The sequence below is a fragment of the Lasioglossum baleicum genome, chromosome 13 (genome assembly GCF_051020765.1).
Source record: "Lasioglossum baleicum chromosome 13, iyLasBale1, whole genome shotgun sequence".
Classification (NCBI taxonomy): domain Eukaryota; kingdom Metazoa; phylum Arthropoda; class Insecta; order Hymenoptera; family Halictidae; genus Lasioglossum; species Lasioglossum baleicum.
In genome coordinates, this window is record NC_134941.1 from 3,256,280 (window position 1) to 3,279,054 (window position 22,775).

Consider the following 22,775-nt stretch of genomic DNA (forward strand, 5'->3'; position numbering starts at 1 on the left):
CGAACATGCCAGACGGCTGTGACATAAATTATGTCTCTCTGACCTGTAGCTGAAACTCGCGTTGGGCAACTATCTTCGACGTGAATTAAGGACATCGAGGCACTCGACGGGTTTAGTCAGACAATTCCGTTGAAACTGTACGATTCGTCCTATACCATCAAAAACTGCAACGTAGTTTCCAAAACTTGTAATCACTGTCTTACCTTGCCATCAATTCTCTAATTGCTGCTTGGACAGTTGAGGAACACTGGCGTCTCCGTTTTCCTAAGGATGTGACACAGCATATGTTTGCATTTTTAATATTTCAATTGACGATCAGAGCTTTTAAATCTTGTGACATCAGATGGTTCACTAAATGCTTCAGTTAACCCTTTGCAGTCGGAGCTATTTTAACTCGAAAATTCAACATTTCTTCCGACCTAGAGGAATTCCATTCTAGGGTAAACTGTACAATGATTGCCACCCTAAGCCAAAATCGTCGTAAAAATCTTTTTATCTTTTTTTGAAAATTTGAGATTTTTCCGCAAAATCGAACAGTTTTACGAGTCTTAAATCTTATTATAAAATATAATCAGTGAATAACAATCGTAGTCATTGGCACATCTGATAACAGTCATATGTGGAACTCTGTTATGAAAACTTACAACGTTGCTTTGAAATATAAATAAGAAGCAATAAAAAATGATTTTCTCTACCAGAAATTCTCAATATTTGCTGTATTTTCTTCATCTTATGGATATGAAATTGATATAATGCCGCAAACAATATTTAAATGTTTCGTAATTGATCAGACACCAAGATATTTAATAATGTAAACAATATTTTGAATAATATTTGCGTATCTAGTTATCTCTGCGTTAATTAAATTTAGTTATAAATCTATTAATTACAATCTTTTTTGGTCCTTTATTTTGGATTAAATAAAAAAATGTGTTAAAATCTGTTAATGATATGGAAGAAGTGCTCGCAACAAAGTTGTAATACATTAGTTGTAAAGTTATTTCTTCTTCCAAGGTAATTTTTTAGGAGATTACAAGATCACATCAGCACTTTCATAAATGGAATGACATACTTCGTTTTGCATGTTCTTTTCGAGCATAAAAAATAGAATCATCGAAAACCACGAATCGGAAGCTTATCGAATTTATTTAGCCATTTGGCACGCCATTTCTATCTTCCCTCAACGCAGCAAGACGTCGCGTCGGTACCAATTGCAGCGCGCTTTTTTCCCGAAGAACGAGCCCGTCGCGATGTGGTTGAAATTTATTTTCCAATTCGAAACGACGGGGACTCGACTGAAATTCCTCGCCGCGCAGTCACTGCCATGGAAAGAAGACAATTTCACGGGAACGTCGCATCCTTCGCTTCGGCGAGAAAAACGGGTCAAAGAGCACCGCCGTTGATTCAAGGGGAACTGCTTGTCGGCAGATAAATCCTCGGCTGTCACAGTGCTTCATAGCTGAAACTTGAATCGAACGAGAACGTTCGATCCGTGAGTGTGGCGAGTGATAATCTGATGTGGACAAAAATAATATTATTCCTATCGTTTTAATTTGTTCGTAGTTGGTACGACAGCAAATGGATTCAAATCGACATTTCTCGTTAGAATTTCTTCAAATATTTATGTTTAATTAAGCAATTCGAAATTAATTTGTTCTGCTTTTCACAAAGAATCTGTGATAGTTGGAACTTGCATGAACCACCATTTCACGTATTTATTATTAGTCTACATTAAAAACGACACTATTTTCGTAAACTTATTCTGATACGAGCCTCTGTGTAAGATAATATTTGTGATGGAGATGAAATGAAGTCGCATTTCTTCGTTTACGAGGCGTAATTTTCATTTTTCGGCAACGTAATTTGCATTATTCGCAAGCATACAGTTTCGCATATTTTCATAAAGCTGCTAAAAATAGGACTTTTGAGGGCGAACACGGCCTAAATTGGTCTTTCATCGAGCGCTTTGACTACTGAGAAACCTCATCTTTGCAACCCTTGGACACGAGACCTCCTTAAGACAGTGCTGCATGCTGTGAGCTAATTTTTCAGTTACTATAGATCAGAGGAATTCATTCGTATTGTGGGGAAAAGTTACTTTCTCTCTGCCAGTACTAGTCACGTGACATTGCGACACACGCACGACGTAGACGAAACGCGTCACGTGACCGAGCCGTGGCGGAAGCGTGGGAGAATAACGTCGTGGAAGAGAAAGAGTATAGTGGCAGACAGCTCTCAACACATTACCCACCGGTGATTATTGCTTAATTTTGAAAAATCTATGGTCATGGCTAAACACTTTTTAATGGAACTGTCAAGACTTAGTTTATAATAAATAATTCAATAGTTTTCTGACTCTGATATTATAGTTTATTGAACAAACTGTTTTGACTGTTCCGCTTGGCGGTTCGCTTCTATCTGAACATTTTCACAAATCTCGTATTTATTTATTTTTACTTCTTTTGTTCTCATACTTTCCTTCAGGGCATTCATATCACACATAGTTCATGCTTTCTTTCAGTCATCGATTATACATTCTCAACAGTCGTACCACTCACTCAATATTTACAATAAACCATTCATACAACTATTTACACTCTGCTACAGAACCATCAATAGTAACAGTTTAACATCTAATAGTTTCATTTAAGATTGCAATGTAAAAGAAAATTTCTATGCTTTCTTTCGATACAGCAAAATTATTGAAGATCCTATTAATAGGCTTCCAGTAGGTAAAGTGTTAATCTGGCAACTCTGGTTCCATATAGTTTTGAATATTCTACCCCGACAGTTGAGGATTGACATAAATCTCTTGTGTTTATTAAATGTAACATAAATATTCCCTCGTAACAGAACAAGATAAATATACGCAGTATATTCAAAACGACAGTACGAGTAAACAACCATGTGCAATATAAAAAAATTGTGAAAACTTTCAGCTGATATTTGTAAAACAGTCGAACGGTTATCGCGAATAATATTGATACACTCAAGATATGGACGCTTTTCAAGCTGCAAAAAAATTTTATATTGAGAGATCGGTCTCTGTAGTCAGTTTTGATCTTTTTGTCAGTTTATTTGTTCACCTGGGTCTATGTCACTGTTAGCATTTTCTATACAACATGCATGCAGAGATTTAGTATATCGTATATCAACTATTGTTTGTCAACAAGCTTTACGATCTGTCCGTTTCCAAATATTTATGGGAAGACTTTTACGTGTATCTGTCCCATCAATCACGACCTTCGCAGGAGTCATTCATTTAATTGACCTGTATATACGGATCCATTTGGACCAAAGTGAATACTTAAACTCTGACACGTTTCTGTGAAAAACATTAATAAATTCTCTGCAATTACTCTTACGTGTAAAATGCCATACTGCAGTTGCTAGACCGCGGATTTTATGCATTTATGGCAAAAACGAATATGAAATGTATGAAATGAAATATTAAAAATACTGTTATTTTATTTTCGACCTATTAAACATATTAAGAAAGAAAATAAGTATCAATTTCACTACAGTTTGTTACAAATCAGGTAAAAAATTTTTGTTTTGCATAAAGATTCGCTGTCTAGTAATTGCACTCGCTTTTATTACGAGAAAGAATATGTAAAATTTTTTTTCATGTATTACCAACTTGTTTTTTCTAATTGTTTATATTGATAAGAAGGTAATAATGAGAAAATTGATAGATTGGAATTATAAACGCGAGAACTCAATTCACAACTGAATACGAACACAGCACGAGTGACATAAATAAGGAAAATCGTTGCATAAATTCAGTATGAATTGTAACACTGTACAATCAGGTATATTATTTATTCAATCGTTTCCTGACAAGTGACAATAAATAATAAACATTCGATGGTAATGAAACGGGGACAGATGAACCAATTAAATATTAATATGTAGGCAGTAGTGTATATCAAAAGCTTCATTATTTCATCACGATTTGATTCTCAACATCGAAACGCCATTAACGTATCCCATTACGTGTTCGTAATATTACTATTTATACTCGCGTAATTACATATTTAAAAAAATCTCTAATAAAACATACTAGAGCGGAATTTAGATTCAAATGTTATGTTTATTTTGTTTCAATTTAATTTTTAATCTACGCACGTGTTCGAGGAATTTAAAATGTACGTATATCTAGAATAAAAAATATTTTTATGGATTTTAATAAAAATGTTTTATAAGAATTTATCTATAGATAAATTATATATAACACCATTCTTTGGACTCGTGTTTCTCGCGATTCATTTTTAAATTGTCCGGATAAAAATATATCGCGACTGAAATAGATATTTTTAATAATTTTTCCCTGCAAATATTCATAATTTTTTTTTGTAAGATAAGGTAGCCACGATTCGTGCACGTATAACCGCTTTTCCATAATCTGCATATAGAAATGATATTCATAATAAAATATTCCCAGCGATAAGCGTTTCATTTTATATAAATTAAAAACAGGAATTTTATTAGTTATTCAGCAACAAAATACTGCGAGAAATGGAATCGTACAATGTCTATTGCACCACGCTGTTTGCGATAGAGGAATGATTAAGTGTAAGAAAATTGTGCAGACAGAAAGAACTTCGGCCCGGAGTGTAGCAGTAGTATAAACATATATTAGGTCCGACTTCCCTTACGTTGCAGTACGTGACGGGCTTCAAGTACTTCCTAGAAAAACACTATGTCCATGCACACGTCTAGTACCATTTGCGGTCAGAGATAATAAAGCAATCAATAAACGCTTTTTCCTCGAACCCCCCCGTGGAAATAGTCTCTAGACATACACTCATACACCACTCCACATATACATACAATACATACATATAACGTGAATAATTTGTCGATTTTCTCAGACTACTGTAACTTCATTAAAAAGAATCTTATCGCATTCTAACTAGGCTTGATTTAAAGAACGTAATCTCTACTTACACGTTCTTGATGTATTTTTTTTTTCAAAAGTCCTATTTCGTTATAAATCGGATCGAGAAACTGGTGTTTCTTTTTCTTTCGGAATTTCATGAAATATAATTGTCTGCAAACTTTCTATCTAAATTATAATAAAACCGTCTCTAGACATACACACATATACTACTCCATATATACATACATACAGTAAGGAGCATAACTGATTCCACACACTTTAAATCAGAACAACTTTTTTATGAATGGACAAGCGACTTCAATTTCTCTTTAAGGCTAGAAGAATTAGTTTAGTAAACGATGTGTAAATAATATCTTGAGAAAATGCATTTGGACGTACTTGTGAAAAACAATAGTAAAAATTGATGTTTTACAACTTTTTAGCTGGGCCAATAACGAAAATTCAAAAGATGTGTCTGGTCAACTGGTATAAATTATATACGCTCTGAAAATTTCATTGAAATTAGTTAATTCGTTTGCGAATTATAAGCTATCAATAGTGGTAAAAATTGAAATTTAAATTGAAAATTACCAATTAATATTGATAATTTTTCGATTTTCAAACTACTGTATCTTCATTAAAAAGAATCTTGTCGCATTCCAACTAGGCTTGATTTAAAGAACGAAATCTCTACTTACACGTTCTTGAACTATATATTTTTTCAAATGTCCTATTTCGTTATAAATCGGAGCGAGAAACTGGTGCCTTTTTCTTTCGGATTTTTATGAAATATAATTTTGTCTGCACACTTTTTATCTAAATTATAATAAAATCGTATAGAAAAATCTCAGATCAATTTTTAAGGCGTCATTGTAAAAGGGAGACTTTTTTATGAAATCATATTGAAACGAATGTGAAAAAAAATTGAATTTCGTCTAGATTAGTAGAGAAAATCAGCAACTTTAAATCTTTCTTATGAGAAAGGATCTTTGGTAGACCAAGTTCAAGGGTTTAAAAGTAGAGGCTTTTCACCCTTTAAAATGAATACAGACGGAATTTTATATTATCAATTTTATATCGGTGAATAACATCAATTTTTCAGGACGATCAACATCGTCCAAATTAAACGAGACCTACGTCCAAAATAAACGAGACCTAAAAACGAGCTATTTGAAGCACCGATCGTGTTTAGAGTGACAAAAAATTTATCGAAAATTAACCGCCAGCTGAAATACTGTAAAAACTAGTGTTTTGTGGTAGCTCTGTTACGAGCCAGCACGTCGTGATAACTTTTCCAATACTTCGCGCGATTAATTGGCAAATTATTTATCAGAAAATTCCAGCCACGCACGGCTGCGACGCAATTACTCTTTCCAAGCATGAAGATAACAGTTTGTTGAGATGTGGAATTTCACGGAATATTTATACTAAATTTGGACTTCAGTTACCCAAAAATACTGTGTAGCACCAATTTTTTAAACACGAATTTTTGTACAGAAAAATCCGGATAAAATTCGGTTCTTTGTCCTATTTGCGGATTTACGAGTAACGGAATAAAACAGAGAGCTAGTTAAGCTTTGTTAAAATATTTGATTGAAACGCTTTGTGCGGATGGCTTGTCGGGATGTGAATACGTAGAATTGAAAATCGTTTCCTGGGTAGTTGTTAAACTGCAGGGATAGTTATGCAAACAATTGTTTAAACTCGGTTTATAAAATCGCAAAGCTTTTAATAAATTCTGCTAAACTGAATTGCATCAGCTATTGCCACCAAATAATTGTTAAAAATCATCATTTGGTAATTTTAACAAATTTTAAAATCTTGTGCGATACTGTAACTAATAAATCGTGCGACACAAAGTTAAAAGTCGATGATTTCCGAGTAGTTATAATAAACTGTAAATTTAAAATAATTCTATAATAGAAATTCCTGGTAGTTAACAAACTGCACAAGCTAATTCTATTGAAAATAAACAATTGGTTGTTGTATTCGCCGTGTTACAGGTTTTTTTTTATTTTGAGGCAGCTTCAACTGAATTGAAAATTGTAAGTTTTTTTTGTAAATAACTTTTGTGTTAAATAATTTGGTAACTAGTTTTCCTTTAAAAATGCAATACTCACAGTCGATCGTTCCGGTGTTTGAAGAGCCATATTTCCATCACTCGTTGGAGGTGCATTCTTCCGGAAAGTTTCTGAAAACATGATTGACGTTATTCTAGTTCGCGGCCATAGTTACGTGTAATGGGAACACATAAACAACTTTTGAGGTTTGCGCGTTAGTCGAGCAGAAACCTAATTTTCACGGGTCCATTCGGTACACGTTTAAATCTTGCTGCACGCCCAGTACGCTGTCACTTAAGTGAGAATTACGAAAATCGCCGAGCAGGATTACCGGTGCGGAAGCCTCAAAATATGCTTCTAAATAATACTGTTAATATGCGAGAAGTTCGCAGAGGGTTTGGTGAGATTTCCAATTTCATAACGATGTATATGTTACGTTGCTTCCCCGCTGATTCAATACCGCAATGTTTCGAACATGTGGAAACTACCGTCCCATCGAGATACAGAACTACTTCGCAAATCATCATTTATTCCTAAGTAACCAGCAAAATGTTTAATAAAGGAAAACTATTTATTAAATGTGGATAACTTCGTTTTAAATTATCTGTTGCGTTAAGCATTGTTAATCGAGTAATCTACAGTGGCTCACGAAAGTATTCGAACGCCCTTTAAAACAGAATAACTTTTTTATAATTGTAACAAACGACCTGATTTTTTATAATCAATTAGAAGCACTGGTTTATGAAATGATATGCAAAAAAGATTTTCCAAAAAATTATAATTTACAAAGTTACATGCAAAAATAAAAAAGTCATTTTTTTAACTTTTTTATTAGGGCCCTTAAAGAAAATTTAAAATATATGTTTTGTAGATCTATGTTAGTTATACACATGCTGAAAGTTTCGTCAAAATCGATTAACATACACACGAGCTACAAGCGATTAAAAATGTTGAAAATCGTAGTTTTACACGATTTTTGATCAGTCTCTGCTTAAAATCCACAAAATCGTACATCTGTCGATGCGTGTCGTTTTTTCCTGCGTCAACCGATTTCGATGAAATTTTCAGCATGTGTATAACTAACATAGATCTACAAAACGTATATTTGAAATCTTCGTTAAGGGCTCAAATAAAAAAGTTATAGAAAATGCCTTTTTTACTTTTACATGTAACCTTGTAAATTATAATTTTTGGAGAATCTTTTTTGCATATCATTTCGTAAACCAATGCATCTAATTGATTATAAAAGATCAGGTCGCGTTTGGTACAATTATAAAAAAGTTATTCTGTTTTACAGGACGTACTTTTTACATCCACTGTATACATACGAACGAAATTAATGAACCGAAATAAATTCTGATATGACATAAAAACAAAAATCCACGATATTTAACCGGAAAATTCGCAATGTACAGTAATAATATGAATACTGATACGATATTTTCATTGCATATTTACGGTAATTTTGACAAGGAAACAACATTCTCAGTAAATTTCAGTTCCCCGAGCCGGCATATTAAAATGCGTGAATCGGTGTACATAACCTCTGTTTACCCATAATTCAATATGTCTGAAAAATTCCATACGCGCCACGTGTGCGAGCGATATCGAAGAACACGCCACGCTATATCGAAGAACACGCAAGCCAGGTGCTTTCGCAGCGATTTGAGCGTACCTTATCCGCGAAACAGCGTACCCGCGTTAAACAGAAGTAAACAGGCGAGTATGTACATAGTAGCGTAAACAAAATGGTGGCGCGAAAACAGACGACAAGATAAACCTACGGATAAACGAGTAGCAAGATATTTATTGATTACAGCATCGTTATAGAAGGGGCCGAAGCTTTGCGGAGTTTATGTTAAACAAATTCGAAAATACGAGTTTATACCCGAAAGGGGTAAACACAGAACAGCCAAAGGCCGAACCGGACGATGCACAGGGAATTTGGCCCGGAAAGTCGGGAAAAGCTATTTTAGCGTTATTTATGGGCGCAAGATCAATGTAGTAGATCTTTGAATTCGTCTTAAGGCGGTAGACTCGCTTCCAAGATTGTAAAGGTGCGGGATTTGCGTTCTCATTTCTCGATGATACTAAAATTGGGGATTTTAAATAGTCAAAAACTCTAGATAAAAGAGATCGATCTAGGGCGCTATCGCCCTCAAAAGTCCTATTTTTTCGTTTACGAGGCGTAATTTGCATTCAACGTGTGATGATATCGTCGCACAGATTCGATCAATGATAAACTACCAGCAATTTTGCAAATAATTAATTAATTATTTATTTATTGATGCCGTAAACCTAGTTTGGTTTCTATAGCATACATTATTATGGCATTATACAAAAAAAATAGAGAAGTATATAACATAGTATGTATAAAGTGGAATTATGTAGTATAAACGTTAGGCGCTAAATCCTAATCTTGCATTTTTTGATAAAGTCAAAAATAAACATTAGCGCTGTAATATCTCGTACGCTTAGAAAAAAATTAATATTGTAGGGAGGATAGTTTTGGAAATAATTAAACACTCAACGTTTCGATCCTGATATGGACCTTTTTCAAGAGTAGAATTTTGCGTTTGCTATATCAGAAAATTAAATTTGAAAATTATTACACGTGAACTCTGACTCCATGCCGGTAGACACTGGTGCAAAATTACTTGTAGTTTATCATTGATCGAACCTGTGCGCCGATATCACCACACGTTGATTATCAAAAATACGATCGATAAACATTAAATTTGATGTAATTTGCATTATTCGGAAGCATACAACTGCGCATGTAGCTATTTTCATAGCCACATGCTGCGAATAATGCAAATTACGCCTCGTAGACGGAAATATAGGACTTTTGAGGGCGACAGCGCCCTAGATCGATCTTTTATCTAGCGTTTTTGATTACTGAAAAACCCCATTTTTGTATTATCGAGAAATGAAAACGCGAATATCGCACTCTTGCAATTCTGGAAAAAGGAGTCAACTCCCTTAAACGTCAGCAATAACATTATAAAATCAAAAAAATACAATTTAACATTTAACCCTCAAACAACGGACGATACATAGTCGGATACGAAATGAGTTTCGTTTGTAAGCAATCTAGTTTGATGAATATTTAATGTTCTCCGCTGCTCTGTCCGCCATTTTTCCTCGTTAATCAACGACGAGGAACTGCGTTGTCTATCGCGCAGTACATTTTCAGTTGTTGCCGCGTCAATATCGTCGTTACGTGTCGTATTTTGTAGGTAGAGGATTATTTAGATTCAAGGGGATAGGAATGTCTGGTACAATGATATCGTTTCCGATGCGATCGTTTGTTGGTTCTCCTCGAAACCTTTCAACGAATTCGATATTCGATACTCTCGGCATGTTAGCCAGCATGAAATTTACACTTGCACCGTAAAGGAAGTATGAAATCTGCTTTAAAATATGCTGCCGTGACTATGTAACGGCTGCATGCGGGAAATGTAAAACAACGATGTCGAAACAGTGGCACGGTGTTGTATATTTATTGAACAATTGGCTGCATAGTGCACCCTCTCCGCAATCAAAGTTATAGTTCTCATTCACCGTATTTTACAGAATTTATTTCCTCGATATTAAATCCGAAGCAAAGCTGGTATTCTTTTGTTTATTAGAGGAATGGTTTCATTATATTACCCTGCTGTTACGTCAACACACGAGCCATTGTTTTTGAAAGAGGTGTAAAAATCAGTTAACGGTAATTTTAATCAGATATATATAATAATATAAAAAAAATTTTCGAAAAGAACAAGAACATTAACCCTTAGCACTCGAGTAGTGACTCAGAGTCACCACTAAAAATTGCTATATCATTATTCAAAATGTTGTTCAGATTATCAAATATGTGGGCATCTAATCAACTACTAAACAATTAAGTATTGTATTGTGTTCCATATCCATAGAATGGAAGAAATGATCATGGAATTACTCTATGTCGGAAGAAATGTTTAATTTTCGAGTGAAAATAGCTCCGACTACAAGGTCTTAATAAATAAAGCGACTTGTACCACTTTCGAAAGCAACGGCTAAAATGATCGCAACAAATACAAAATATGAATGTAAAGGTACTTACAAATTTTTCTAAATCTTCTGTTCCTCCGTTGGATCGACGGGACACTGCCATTTACGCGAATACGTCTGAATAAAATACCACACTCCCACAGAATTATTAAAACACTACACAACACAATTTCCGAAATTGTGTCGGTGAATGAGAAGAAGTGACTCCGACGAGGATCAAAATAGTACTGATGGTTTTTCACGAATGGTTAAGGGTGGCTTTAGGTGGGGAAATGTAGCGTTTGTTTGAAGGACTTTGGGAAACTGTCAAGGAAATTTTTTTCGTGTTGTCTTCGGTCGTCAATGACATGATTTATAAGAGTATGTCCGCTCGTCGCTTCGGTGGGTTCGTCGCACGTGTTGTCCATTTGTTGGGGTTGAAGTTGGCGGAGCGCGGTGGTTGTAAAATAATCAGCGGGGTCGGAGCCAATCCTCATACGTTTTTTGCCTGTTTTAACCACTTGCCGTATCATTTTCTTTCGTTGCAGTAATTAAAACGTATTTGTCCTCAAAAATGTCGTAGAAGAGAAAAGAAAATTTACATTTTCTGTATGGCTACATTTATTTTAATGCTTAAACATTGATTGCAAACGAATCGAATTTTATTTCATTTAAAAAGAAAGGCATAACATTCATATTTGTTAGACTTTGTTTAAAATCTTCGCGACGAGTGTGATTTGTTAAAATACGGCAAGGGGTTAACGTCCGGTAAACACCAGTATAATATTATAATAGTTAATAATAATAACTATTTTCTACTAATTTTCACGCATAATCATTGTCCTTAATATTAAAATAATTTCTTGTTTGTTACATTACTTTTATTAACGTTTTTACTGATACTTTATCCTCAGATTTTGTAAATTCTTGGACAAATCTAGCACGTCCCATAAGACTTTAATTGCAGTAACACGTGACAACGGGGATTTGCACGTGCAAATGCAGCTATTGTAAAACAAACAGGGTGGTAAGTAGTTTAATTGAGAGATATACATATACGCTAATAATAACGTCGGACACTAACATGATTCACAGTAACGCCATTTAAAAACAAAATGAAATGTAAAACCTCCATTATTCAAATAATTATAATCGGACTGTAGATCTTCATACTTCCTACTTGCTCGATGAATTTTATGCGAACTAAAATAAAGGAGTTTTTCTCATTGACTAAAAGATTCTTTATAGAAGAGTATTACTCCTTTTGATTGAGTTATATGTTACCTGTATGTATTTGTAAAAATTTATATTTATCGCGTAAATGTATTGACAGTACTGTGAATTGTGTAATTGTGAATTATGCAAATTTGTTCAGGGCAAAATACTTATTTTTACGTATTTTAATCTCATTAGGAAAAATACAGCAGTAAAACGTACAGCCACAGTAATAGGTACATTTACCCTAAGTATTTGGTTATCGAATAATTTTTTGAAGATCATGAGAAAAAAAGAATTGGGGATCATCGCCATGACTAGTGTTAGACTCATTGTTAACCCCTTGCCTTACAATATCGTGTCAGACTCGTGATGAATATGCTGAACAGAGTGCAAGAAATATATGTATGCTATTAATTTTCCTTATTATTTGGTTTTGTTAATGTACAGCAAGGAACATCAGAGTTGGTCATCAATCGATATTAAAATTTTAATCAAGATTGATTGATTAATGTGTACGATTAAAAAAGGTAACCATTGAAAAATCGACGACTGATTCAATCGATTGACGAAGTTAATCATCGTGAAATCGAAGACTGATTCAATCGATTCATAAAGTTAATCGTCAATCGTCGATTAAAAAAAGGAATCATCGTGAAATCGAAGACTGATTCAATCGATTGATGAAGTTAATCGTCAATCGTTGATTAAAAAACGACATCATCGATTATATTTCTGCCCAACTCTGGGGAACATACAACAGGCGCACAATAGACATAAAGTTTCTCCTTTTTTAGGAAATTAAGTACTACAAAATAAAATTACTCACCGAAATCGTACAATAAATCGAAAGGCAAATGTGTGTGTGTGTGGTTAAGGAAGCGAACCGACAGGCACACCAACATTTGGGGAAATAATATCGCGTCTGTTGATTATGGAAAACGCAGCGTTCGCTATCCTAACATCCAGTTCAGAGCCATGTAACCGATTTCAAGTCTCTAGCTCATCAGGAAGTTAGTTTAAAATCAATTGCAAAATTTGCCACCGAACAGACAAACAAACAAACAAACAAGAAAGCGAGCTAATAAAAACGTGGTAAAAAGTAGGTGCCATTTGGAACCAGTCAGTTGTGATACGTGAGGGGAATGAGTATTGCCGGATGAATGTCGATCTCTCGCTCCAAGATTCGTTGTATACGTGCGCCAGTTCTCGTATAACCGCGGAACCGAGCGGTTGTAAATCTTGCAGCCGCTTCTCTCGTAACGGGAACGAAAGATTTTCACATCCTTGTCGAGAACGTGTTAATTGGCGCGATGGAGAACTTCCTACCGAACTTCCCGGTGCAAAGTTTCGAGTTGCTAGACGTTGGAGGTGTGGGCAAGCTGCTTGATCGAAAAATAATGCCGTCACTGCCGCATATAACTTACGGTTAACCGAGAGCAGTTTAATAAATGAAACAGGCCCTTTCGAGTACCAACAGGTTCCGATGGACCCTCATCCTAGAAGATTAAAAGCCTGTTTAAGAAAAGTGAGTTTACCTCTACCAAGGAAAAGCTGTTCTCGCAGAACTTCGTTGAACTCTCAAGACGACACAAATTCCTTTTACCAAGAGCTCCTTTACTTTTTGCAAAATCTGTAATGCACCCCGCACCGAGAAAGCTCAAACTGCCTTCAAAACTGCTCGGCTTCTTCACCATTAAACAGGAAACCGTTGCGGCATCCCTTTTGATTTTTAACAAACTGGTTCTTCTCTTTTTCCACTTAAAAAGTATGTTTTCTTTATGGTTCTGCTAGAAACTATAACGCAAGATGGAAATGGAGATAACAGAATGGATCGAGATCATTTTATTTCTAAAAAAAGAACAGGGAAAATAATACGGAAGAATTGCAGTAATAATAATACTGCCTTTTCATTGCGTACAACAGGATGAGAATAATAACGTAAGGTGGAAATGAAAATAAGGAGGATTTTAGTGTGAGACACTCGTGCAAAATTGCTCTTGAGAAAATGCAATAATAATAGTATTGCATTTTTATTGCATACAACAGGATGAAGACAAGGTGAAAATGAAAATAAGGAGATCTGTATATGGAGGATTTTAGTGTGGAAAACTCGTACAAAATTGCTCTTGAAAAGGTGCAATAATAATAATAATAAGCTTTTTATCGCATGCAACAGAGCGAAATATTAACGTGGGGTGAAAATCAAAGCAAAATTGAATCGAGTATTTTAATGTGAACGAGAAGTGCGAAATTCATAACAGAGACACGAAATAATAATACTGTTCTGTATCACATGCAGCAGAATAAGATAAATCGCAAGGTACAAGAGACAGAAATTAAAAAATACATTTTTTAAAAGTACCACGTTTTTAAAACGGACTAAAAAGTATAGAATAATTTTCCTCGCCCCATACAGGTTCCTAACCCCACATACAAACTCCTAACCCCATACAGATAGTCCTGAAAATTTATGATTGTGAAGTTTTAGTAGCTATGAAAATACTTGTAAGATTTAAAACGAAAAACGTGGGGCGCATGCAATAGATAATTGATGCATGAATAGTTCACCTAAGTCACTAACTATTTTATTGCACTGCAAATGATATGAACTGTTGCGCCCCACGTTTTTCGTTTTAAATCTTACAAGTATTTTCATAGCTATTAAAAATTCACAATCAAAATTTTCAGGTCTATCTGTATGAGGTTAGGAATCTGTATGGGATGTGGAACCTGTATGGGGCTAGGAAAAATGATTTTATACTTTTTAGTCCGTTTTAAAAACGTGGTATTTTTAAAAAATTTATTGTTATTTTCTGCTTTTTAGTCTTGTGTGTGTGTGAAATTTTACAATCGATTTTAAACATTTTGATGAGATTATAACAAAGACATGTAGTAAATTTGATACGGTATTGCGGCCGCGTCATATCGAAAACAAACGCCGTGGTAAAATGTCAAAGGTAAAGGTTCAACGGAGAATCTCGGTGTAACTGTCCTTTCGCATGGTGAATAAACATTGTAGTATAATAATACGTAGTAACTTTGTAAACACCGCACGGAGCTCGAACGCACACTAAGCTCCACGGTGCGAAGCGGGTCAGTGGAGTGGGGATGAATCGGAGTGGGGATCGCTGAACGCGATCACGTACTACCGAGCGTCGCACGGGGAAGTGTAACGGTTAAATTGAATAGTTTATATCTCCTAAACGCATAGGCCTTTTAATCATCCTTTTAGTCATCCAGTTCTGAGCTATGTTTAAAATTTCAAGTCTCTAGCTCATCGGGAAGTTAGTTTAAAATCAATTGCGAAATTTGTACCGAACAGACAGACAAACAGAAAGACAAAAAAACAAACAGACAGACAAACAGACAAACAAACAGACGAGAAAGCGAGCTAATAAAAACGTGGTGAAAACGAAATAAGTTAAGGATATTAATGTGACAGACTATCGTTTCTATTAAGCGTGACAGATCAAGGTGAAAAAGTCATAGGTAAAACGTGAAAATAAAAAGTTCATATATTTCATCTTGTATAAACGCACTAAAATAAATATCGATTCTATTGAATGTAAACAAAGGTGAAGCTGCAGAATATAAAAATGAAAATGAAATTTAGGATCACAGACATTAAAGAAGTATTTACATTCTACGAGAAAATAAGCGGGTCGACAGAAAGATTAATGAATAAATAAATGATATTGAAAGGAAGAACATATGGAAAAATGGAAAATTGAGTGCGCGCAATATAGCCAGTGTGATGTGCATCGATATTAAACTGAATCCGAATATGATATCTAGACTGCGGATTTTTATGCAAGATAAAAGTTGTCCGCATCAATTACAGATAAAACGGAATTCCATAAAAATTGATCACATCTTTTGATAAATTTAATAGGTTGCACCCGTAATATTGAATTCATCTGAGGCTTCATCTATTTTGTGTTTCACTTACCCATTTTTGCTATAAATGCATAAAATCCGCAGTCTAATGGTAACTGAAAGATAATAATCAACACCGTGGATCGGATCGGTTTCTATCAGGGAAAAAACATTTCTTGTCGCATCAGTATCAGTCGATAAAGTTCCAACGTAGCAAGCCGCCGTGTTTGCGCAAACGTCAAACAGAAGTTAGAGCCGATAATGTTGCGACAACTCGCGCGAGTTCGCGTTCGTTAATCGCTCCGCTCTCCTCAAAATTCACTAGGATTTTCGCGTCTGATTAAAGCGATAACGTGACGAGCTGAATTTTCCGGGTAAAATCTGAAAATGCTTTATCGATCCTCGGGCTAAATTAATATCATAAGTTTAGTGATGCCGTGAAAAATCACTAATCGTCATTTATTTTAATAAATCTTCACTTTTTTTACTTTTAACTTCATTCACGCGCCGTCATCGTGATTTTTTAATCTAGAGTGAATTTGCTCACTTTTGCATCCCAATTCTTCATCTCGATTGAATTGTATAGTTCTTTTATTAGATACATCATTTAGCTTGCATAAAAATATCTGCATATAACGTAAATTTACTTCATTTAATGATTATACAATTAATATTCAATTTTCTTTTCCGTACCTCGTTTCAGTGTTTTAAAAAATAAAATTAATTATTCACATTAAATTAAAAATTGTAATTAATACTTCCACTCGCTTTCGAAATCGTAATATCTATTTACATAGCATAAAAGTGCAGTTAATTTCCTTTATGTTTACGTATGTGCTACACATAAGGTTTTACAAAATACTAATGTATTTTTAACAATTATATAGGAAACATAAATGATAGTTTCAGGAACGTCTTACAAATGTAACAAATTGTTCTGTTATTCGATATGCATACTGTGATGTTATATGCAGTATATGTTTTAATTACAGTAAAGAAATACTCGTTATCTTTAAATAGAATGTTTTTCTTGAAAATGTTTTGAGTATCTATTGGAAATCAATGGTCCATTCTGTATAGACCGAGACTTTTTGTAGTCCTTGTCTGTTGATTAAAACCGCTCTTTTGTTCAAACAATCTGAAACGCAGCTTATGTAATTGTTGGCAAGTCTGCGGTAACCGTTTGTCCAGGATTCAATAAGTTGAAGTGAACTGTTACGATCCTACGAAGCACACAACAGAACCATTCTCATGGATGAGGTTGGTTTAGGTGTCTGGTTTGAAGATAGCCATTGTTTTGGACGTCTTATGTTGTCATAGAGGGAGGGTAGCAATGGATCTCTACGTAATCTGGTGAGCAATGCAGTGCAAACTGTTCGTCGGAGATCTTTGTTGGCCTGGGATAGTTGGTGTGGAACCCATATTCCTTATCTATGTACTTTGTCGATTCCATGTAGGTGCCTTTATACAGTTGACCAGGTGGACCAAAGGCTTCTTGATCATTCCTGCACACTTAACCTTGGTGATCAGACTCCACTAGAGATTTTCAGGCGTCGTCATTAAATTTAACTGCTCGCCTACTTCGAGGCCTGTCAAACAGGTCGTAATCACCAGCAGCAAATCTCCTGAACCAACGCTCACATTTGTTGTTGACCTTCAATACGTTTACATAGCTATCACAAATTTTCCTCGTTACTTCTGTTGCGCTAAATCCCACATGAAAAAGTACGCAATTACGGATATGACTCTCGGAAGATCTGCCATTTCATGGCAGGGTAATAAAAAATTTCAAACTCTTCGCAATAATTAGCTGACAGAATGCTTCATCTCTTTAATCTTTCTTCATTATTTCATATTTCACTTGATCAAATAATTCGTACTCTGCACAATTCTGTTTTATTTCGTGTTCTCAAGAGCAAAATCGAATGCAGCTACACTTTATAATCTGCAACAATTAGCATATCTGAATTTAATAATTAATTTAGTTGCTTCGATAGCCTCTTCTTGAGGTGACAAATTTCTTATTTTATTTGAACAATGTGTGGTTGATTTGCCCCATTTGGATTTAAGCACCCAGTATATAGAAACAGAATCTGAGATTTAACACATTCAATTTGTTTATAAAATAATAGCGAACCGTTTCTTTGCGACACGAATATTGATTTATTAGGCCAGCGTATTCTCACTCTTCCGATAAACATCGTTCTTTTCGGACGTACATTTGTGTTGTTTTCCTTATGTTCTTAATAAATTGCTTTTGTTCGATGATCTTTGGGTTGCTTGGTTTAAGATCTTCTACCGTGATATTACGTAATATTTCAAACCTCCCACACAATAGAAATTAGTTTATATTATCGGCGCACAGGTTCGATCCAAAATCAAGACAAAGCAATTTTGCAATAGAATTCAGATGCAAATTTATGCACTTATAAACAATTTACACATAGCAAGTACGGTGAAAAATTATGCTGTTGATTATTGTTGATCTTGTGAAACACTCGGTATAATATTCAGTATTTTTCAGACGCAAAATTCTCTTGAAAATTATCCATAATCCATACTTGTATCGAAACGTTGAGAAAAATTTTTGAAATTGCAAAATTGCTTTGTCTTGATTTTGGATCGAACCTGTGCGCCGATAACATAAACTAATTTCTATTAATTCGTTACGATCGACAAAACGGAATATTTTTCTCCCACACAATGCAATTGAAATATATAGATATTCAAATATTAGAATATTCAAATAAAACATTATTTGAACTATGTAATTGAAATAAAACAATATTCAAACACAATATTATTTAAAAATAGTTTATCTGATGTAAACGTCGAATAAAAATTAATGGTAATTATTGATGTTATTTGTAAAAAAACAAATATGTTGCTAAAATTATTGTTTATTATCTTAGTTCAAATAAAATGTACCCAACCCTGTACTCTCTTCAAGTCTTTTAATCTTTTCACGGTTTTAAATTGCACCTACTCAGTTTTGCTTAAAATGCATAAAACCCGGAGTCTACTGATGCATGTAACATATAAATCTCCATCGAACATATTTTAATGTCCCAAATATCAAATTAAAAGAACAAAATATAAAATAGTTAGAAACAACGCTAGAAGATGAAAATTCTTGTGCTAATTTAATTTAATTAAACACTGTGTGGTCACCGATAACCTTAGAAGGCACATATGGACCTAAATAATTAATTAAAAAAAAAAAATGAAAAGTTGCACCGAGAGAAAATCCTGATTTTATCGCGACACGAGGTACAGAAAAGCGTTTCCGGGGCGGTCGTATGAAACGAAACGCGAGATCATCGATTATAAAGCCGCGGACAATGGAGTGTAATTTCCAAGCTCGAAAAATTCGCTAAATCCTCTTAACAACAAAATCGGTTCTTCCGTTCGGGTCGCGTGAATGTGTAACGATGAAGCAGCCGTTGATTGTCGCTCGTTATAATCTGGTTGGTTCCACGGAGAACAGATCGAATCATTCGACGACTGGAAATGACGTCGCATCTTGATCGTGTAATCGTTAGTGGCTGATTGAATGACTTTGGCTCGACTGGGCTTCATACGACACACGGTCTCTTCGGTCTGTTGCATCGAAAGCGCAACCGGAAAGCTTCGGATCTGTGATCGGAATGCTTGCAATCGGGTCGATACGAAACCGAACGTAGAACTTGCTCACATTTAATAGCGGTTTTATTGTAACAGGTTTTAGCATTTTAGTTGCAAAAATTTAATCAACGATTGACGAATAAATTTCTACTTCAACGATTAAATACTTATTAATCGTTAATTGGGAATAACGGTTAAATTTCTACTTTAGTCGTCAATTGCGATTAACGATTACATTTTTTTCAATTGTATTTTTATTTGGTATATAATACAAACTCTGTTTACGTGCTTTTAGGTTTTTTTTCCTCGATTATTTCTTTTTTAAATCAACGATTGACGATTAACTTCATCAATCGCCGATTTTTCAATGATTACCTTCTTTAATCGTACACATTAATCAATCAATCTGATCCAACTCTGAACGATGCGAATCATAAAAGATCATAAAAGGATGCAAAACTTTTTGTTACCGAAATAAATGTATCATTGTTGCGAATCTTCAAGCACGACAAACATTTTTAAGAAGAAATTACTTTAATAAGTGGAAAATAATGTGTCAATATATCTAAATTTTCCTAATCTACTCACACTTTTTATACATGCATCAAATCCGTAGTTTAATCATGATTATTTGAAAATAATGTGAATTAATTACATGCAATATCTACCGATAAATATATTTCTATTGTACAATCGGTTGGTTGTAAGAAAAATTGTTCATAAAGATAAAAAAATTTATGAACCATTTTTCTTACAATCAATCATTTAATATTTCTGTTTTTTTCCAAAATTACAACAACATATTTAATTTACAGACGCGATTCAAATAAATCTTGAAAAAGATCCAAACTGGGATCGAAACTTTGATTTTGTTTGACAATTAGCAAAGTTGCTTTATAATTCGTAATAAACGATCGAACCGTTGCGCCAAAAACATTTAAAAATTTATTATCAGCACAAATACGATCGATAGAAGAAACATATTTACTATACACATCGGTCATTTTTTAGGTAGGTTTAGTGTTAATAGGAGAAGAATCTGAAGAACTGCACGATGATAAGTTGTCAATATTAACGTTTCTATGGTAGATCAGTAGTTCTTCGGGTTTTGGCTCGAGACGCAGGGCGTCTCGGAGGACTTCATTGGTATTGTGTATTAGAGCCTTATTAGGGAGCAGGGTATCTTTCCGTCCCGGGAACTCGGAAAATAATGAGCTCGATGAAGGGTGCGATTCGCTATTTCGTGTTGCCTTAAGAGCGTCCTTAGGGATAGCAACGCAGAATACGATCGGATACTGGGGAATCTCCATCTTTGTGTAGAATTTAGAAACGCTGTCCATTTGTACAGGATTAGTTACCTAAGGCTTGCATCTTAAACAAATTAAAGACATGTAATGTCTTCAGGAAAAAGATGAATGTTTTAGTCGAAATCACACGATGCCAGAAAACTGTTTCTGTGCCATTTTGTTTAGAGATTACAAGGTCACCATAATTCTTTTTAACGAAACCATCATTTTTTAAACACCCGTGATGATAGTCCCTTTCATTAGGAATTCAGTGGTTATGATTACTCAAGGTCATTCAAGGACACACACAATGAATGTGGAAGAAATTTTTCGGAGAACGAAGTATAAAAATCGCGAGAAGATTCGCAGTCGAAGTGTGGATTCTCGAGCGGGAAGCTGTCACTTGGGAAAAGACACTGTGAATTGGCTTTCAGTAAGAACAGCGACACACAACAGCCGTATTGTTATGTGTACCAGAGGAACTCTTTGTTTATGCCAGGGAAACAGTGCCATGAAAATATTCGTATTGTATCAGGTGTCGAAGGGTAATAAATGGTACTATTTGAAAACCCTGTTATCAGAATATTTCGTTATAGGAGAACTGTCGCAGTTTTTGCATTGTGTCATGTCAAAATCTTTTTTCCAGAATATGTTACAAGAGGGTTGACTCTGTACTCCATGTATAGCGTTCCGAGCAATACGAGTTGTAACTCGTAGAACATAGCGGCAAATACCCGTCACGCCAGTCGCAGAGTACGAACACTGCACGCTTTCCATTTTTCACGAATTGCGAGATGAAGTGCATTCCCGCCAATTTCGCTTACCACTTCATCCGGTACACTATGGAATTCGGACGGTCAAGAATTAGCACTACACCGACCAGTGTCGACCAACGGACCGGTCTGAAATGTTTCATTTTTCAATTTTCAAGAGGCACATTTACATTTAATTTATGTACTGTCACGTTAACCTTTTTCCGACGAGCGGTTTGACTCGCGGAAGCCGGTCAACTTCGGGCCTTGCAGGCGCTGAGACCAGGCCGCGTGCAAGCCGAGTACACGCGGTCCGCCCGAGACAAACGAGACTCGAGGATTCGACGATTTCCTCACGACAAACGAAAGGTTCGGGCGCCAGGCACCGCAAGGATGCCACACGAAACGCGGAACAAGGCTCGAGCTCGGAGAAGCCGAGGTCGAGAGTCGAATCTTCGAGATACGCGGATCGAAAACGACGTCGCGACTGGGCCAGATGGCTCGAACACGGGATGACTAGGACAGCCCTCTCGGCAGGACGGATCTCACAGGGAATCGAGTAATTCGACTACGATATGGTCTCGAGCTATTTATTGTAGCAGTCGTTAAATTACAAAATCTGCGGCCACGTGACCGCGACCCGAGAGCCCGCGCTCTTCATACAAGATAGCGAGAAGATGGGCGTTCGCCGCGCGGTTGTCTTACCGATTTTGCTCGCACGATACCGCTGACAATTACCGTGATTTCGTTCGCAACGAACTTCGGAAACGCGAGGCGCAGATGACCGGCGAACTGCGAGACTGTCGCGATGACTTCCGCCCGTGATTCGCCCCGACGCGTACGCTAACAATTACGCGATCGAACGCCGACGAAAACCCTACGATGTTCGGCGAGAGACACAGGATTCGAGAAACACGAAGAGACCGAAAAGATTTACTCTCACGAAACGCGACTCCTCTTAGGACACTCTTTCGCACGTAATTTAGAGACGAAAACTCTCAAAATAATCTCGAAATCTCAAAGCATTCCCGAAACGAACGCGAGCGAATTATCGAGGACG

At 35.5% G+C, this 22,775-nt stretch overlaps 1 long non-coding RNA gene across 1 annotated transcript in view; it reads right to left on the reverse strand.

Moving 5' to 3' along the window:
- Positions 1-719: 719 nt before the first annotated feature.
- The window catches only part of LOC143215401 (uncharacterized), a 167,338-nt gene continuing 145,282 nt past the window's right edge, over positions 720-22,775 (reverse strand). Inside the window, exons 5-6 of the long non-coding RNA XR_013010371.1 lie at positions 7,003-7,073; positions 720-1,465 (exon numbers count right to left, since the gene is read on the reverse strand). This is a non-coding gene — a long non-coding RNA (uncharacterized LOC143215401). The remainder of the gene's footprint in view (positions 1,466-7,002; positions 7,074-22,775) is intronic.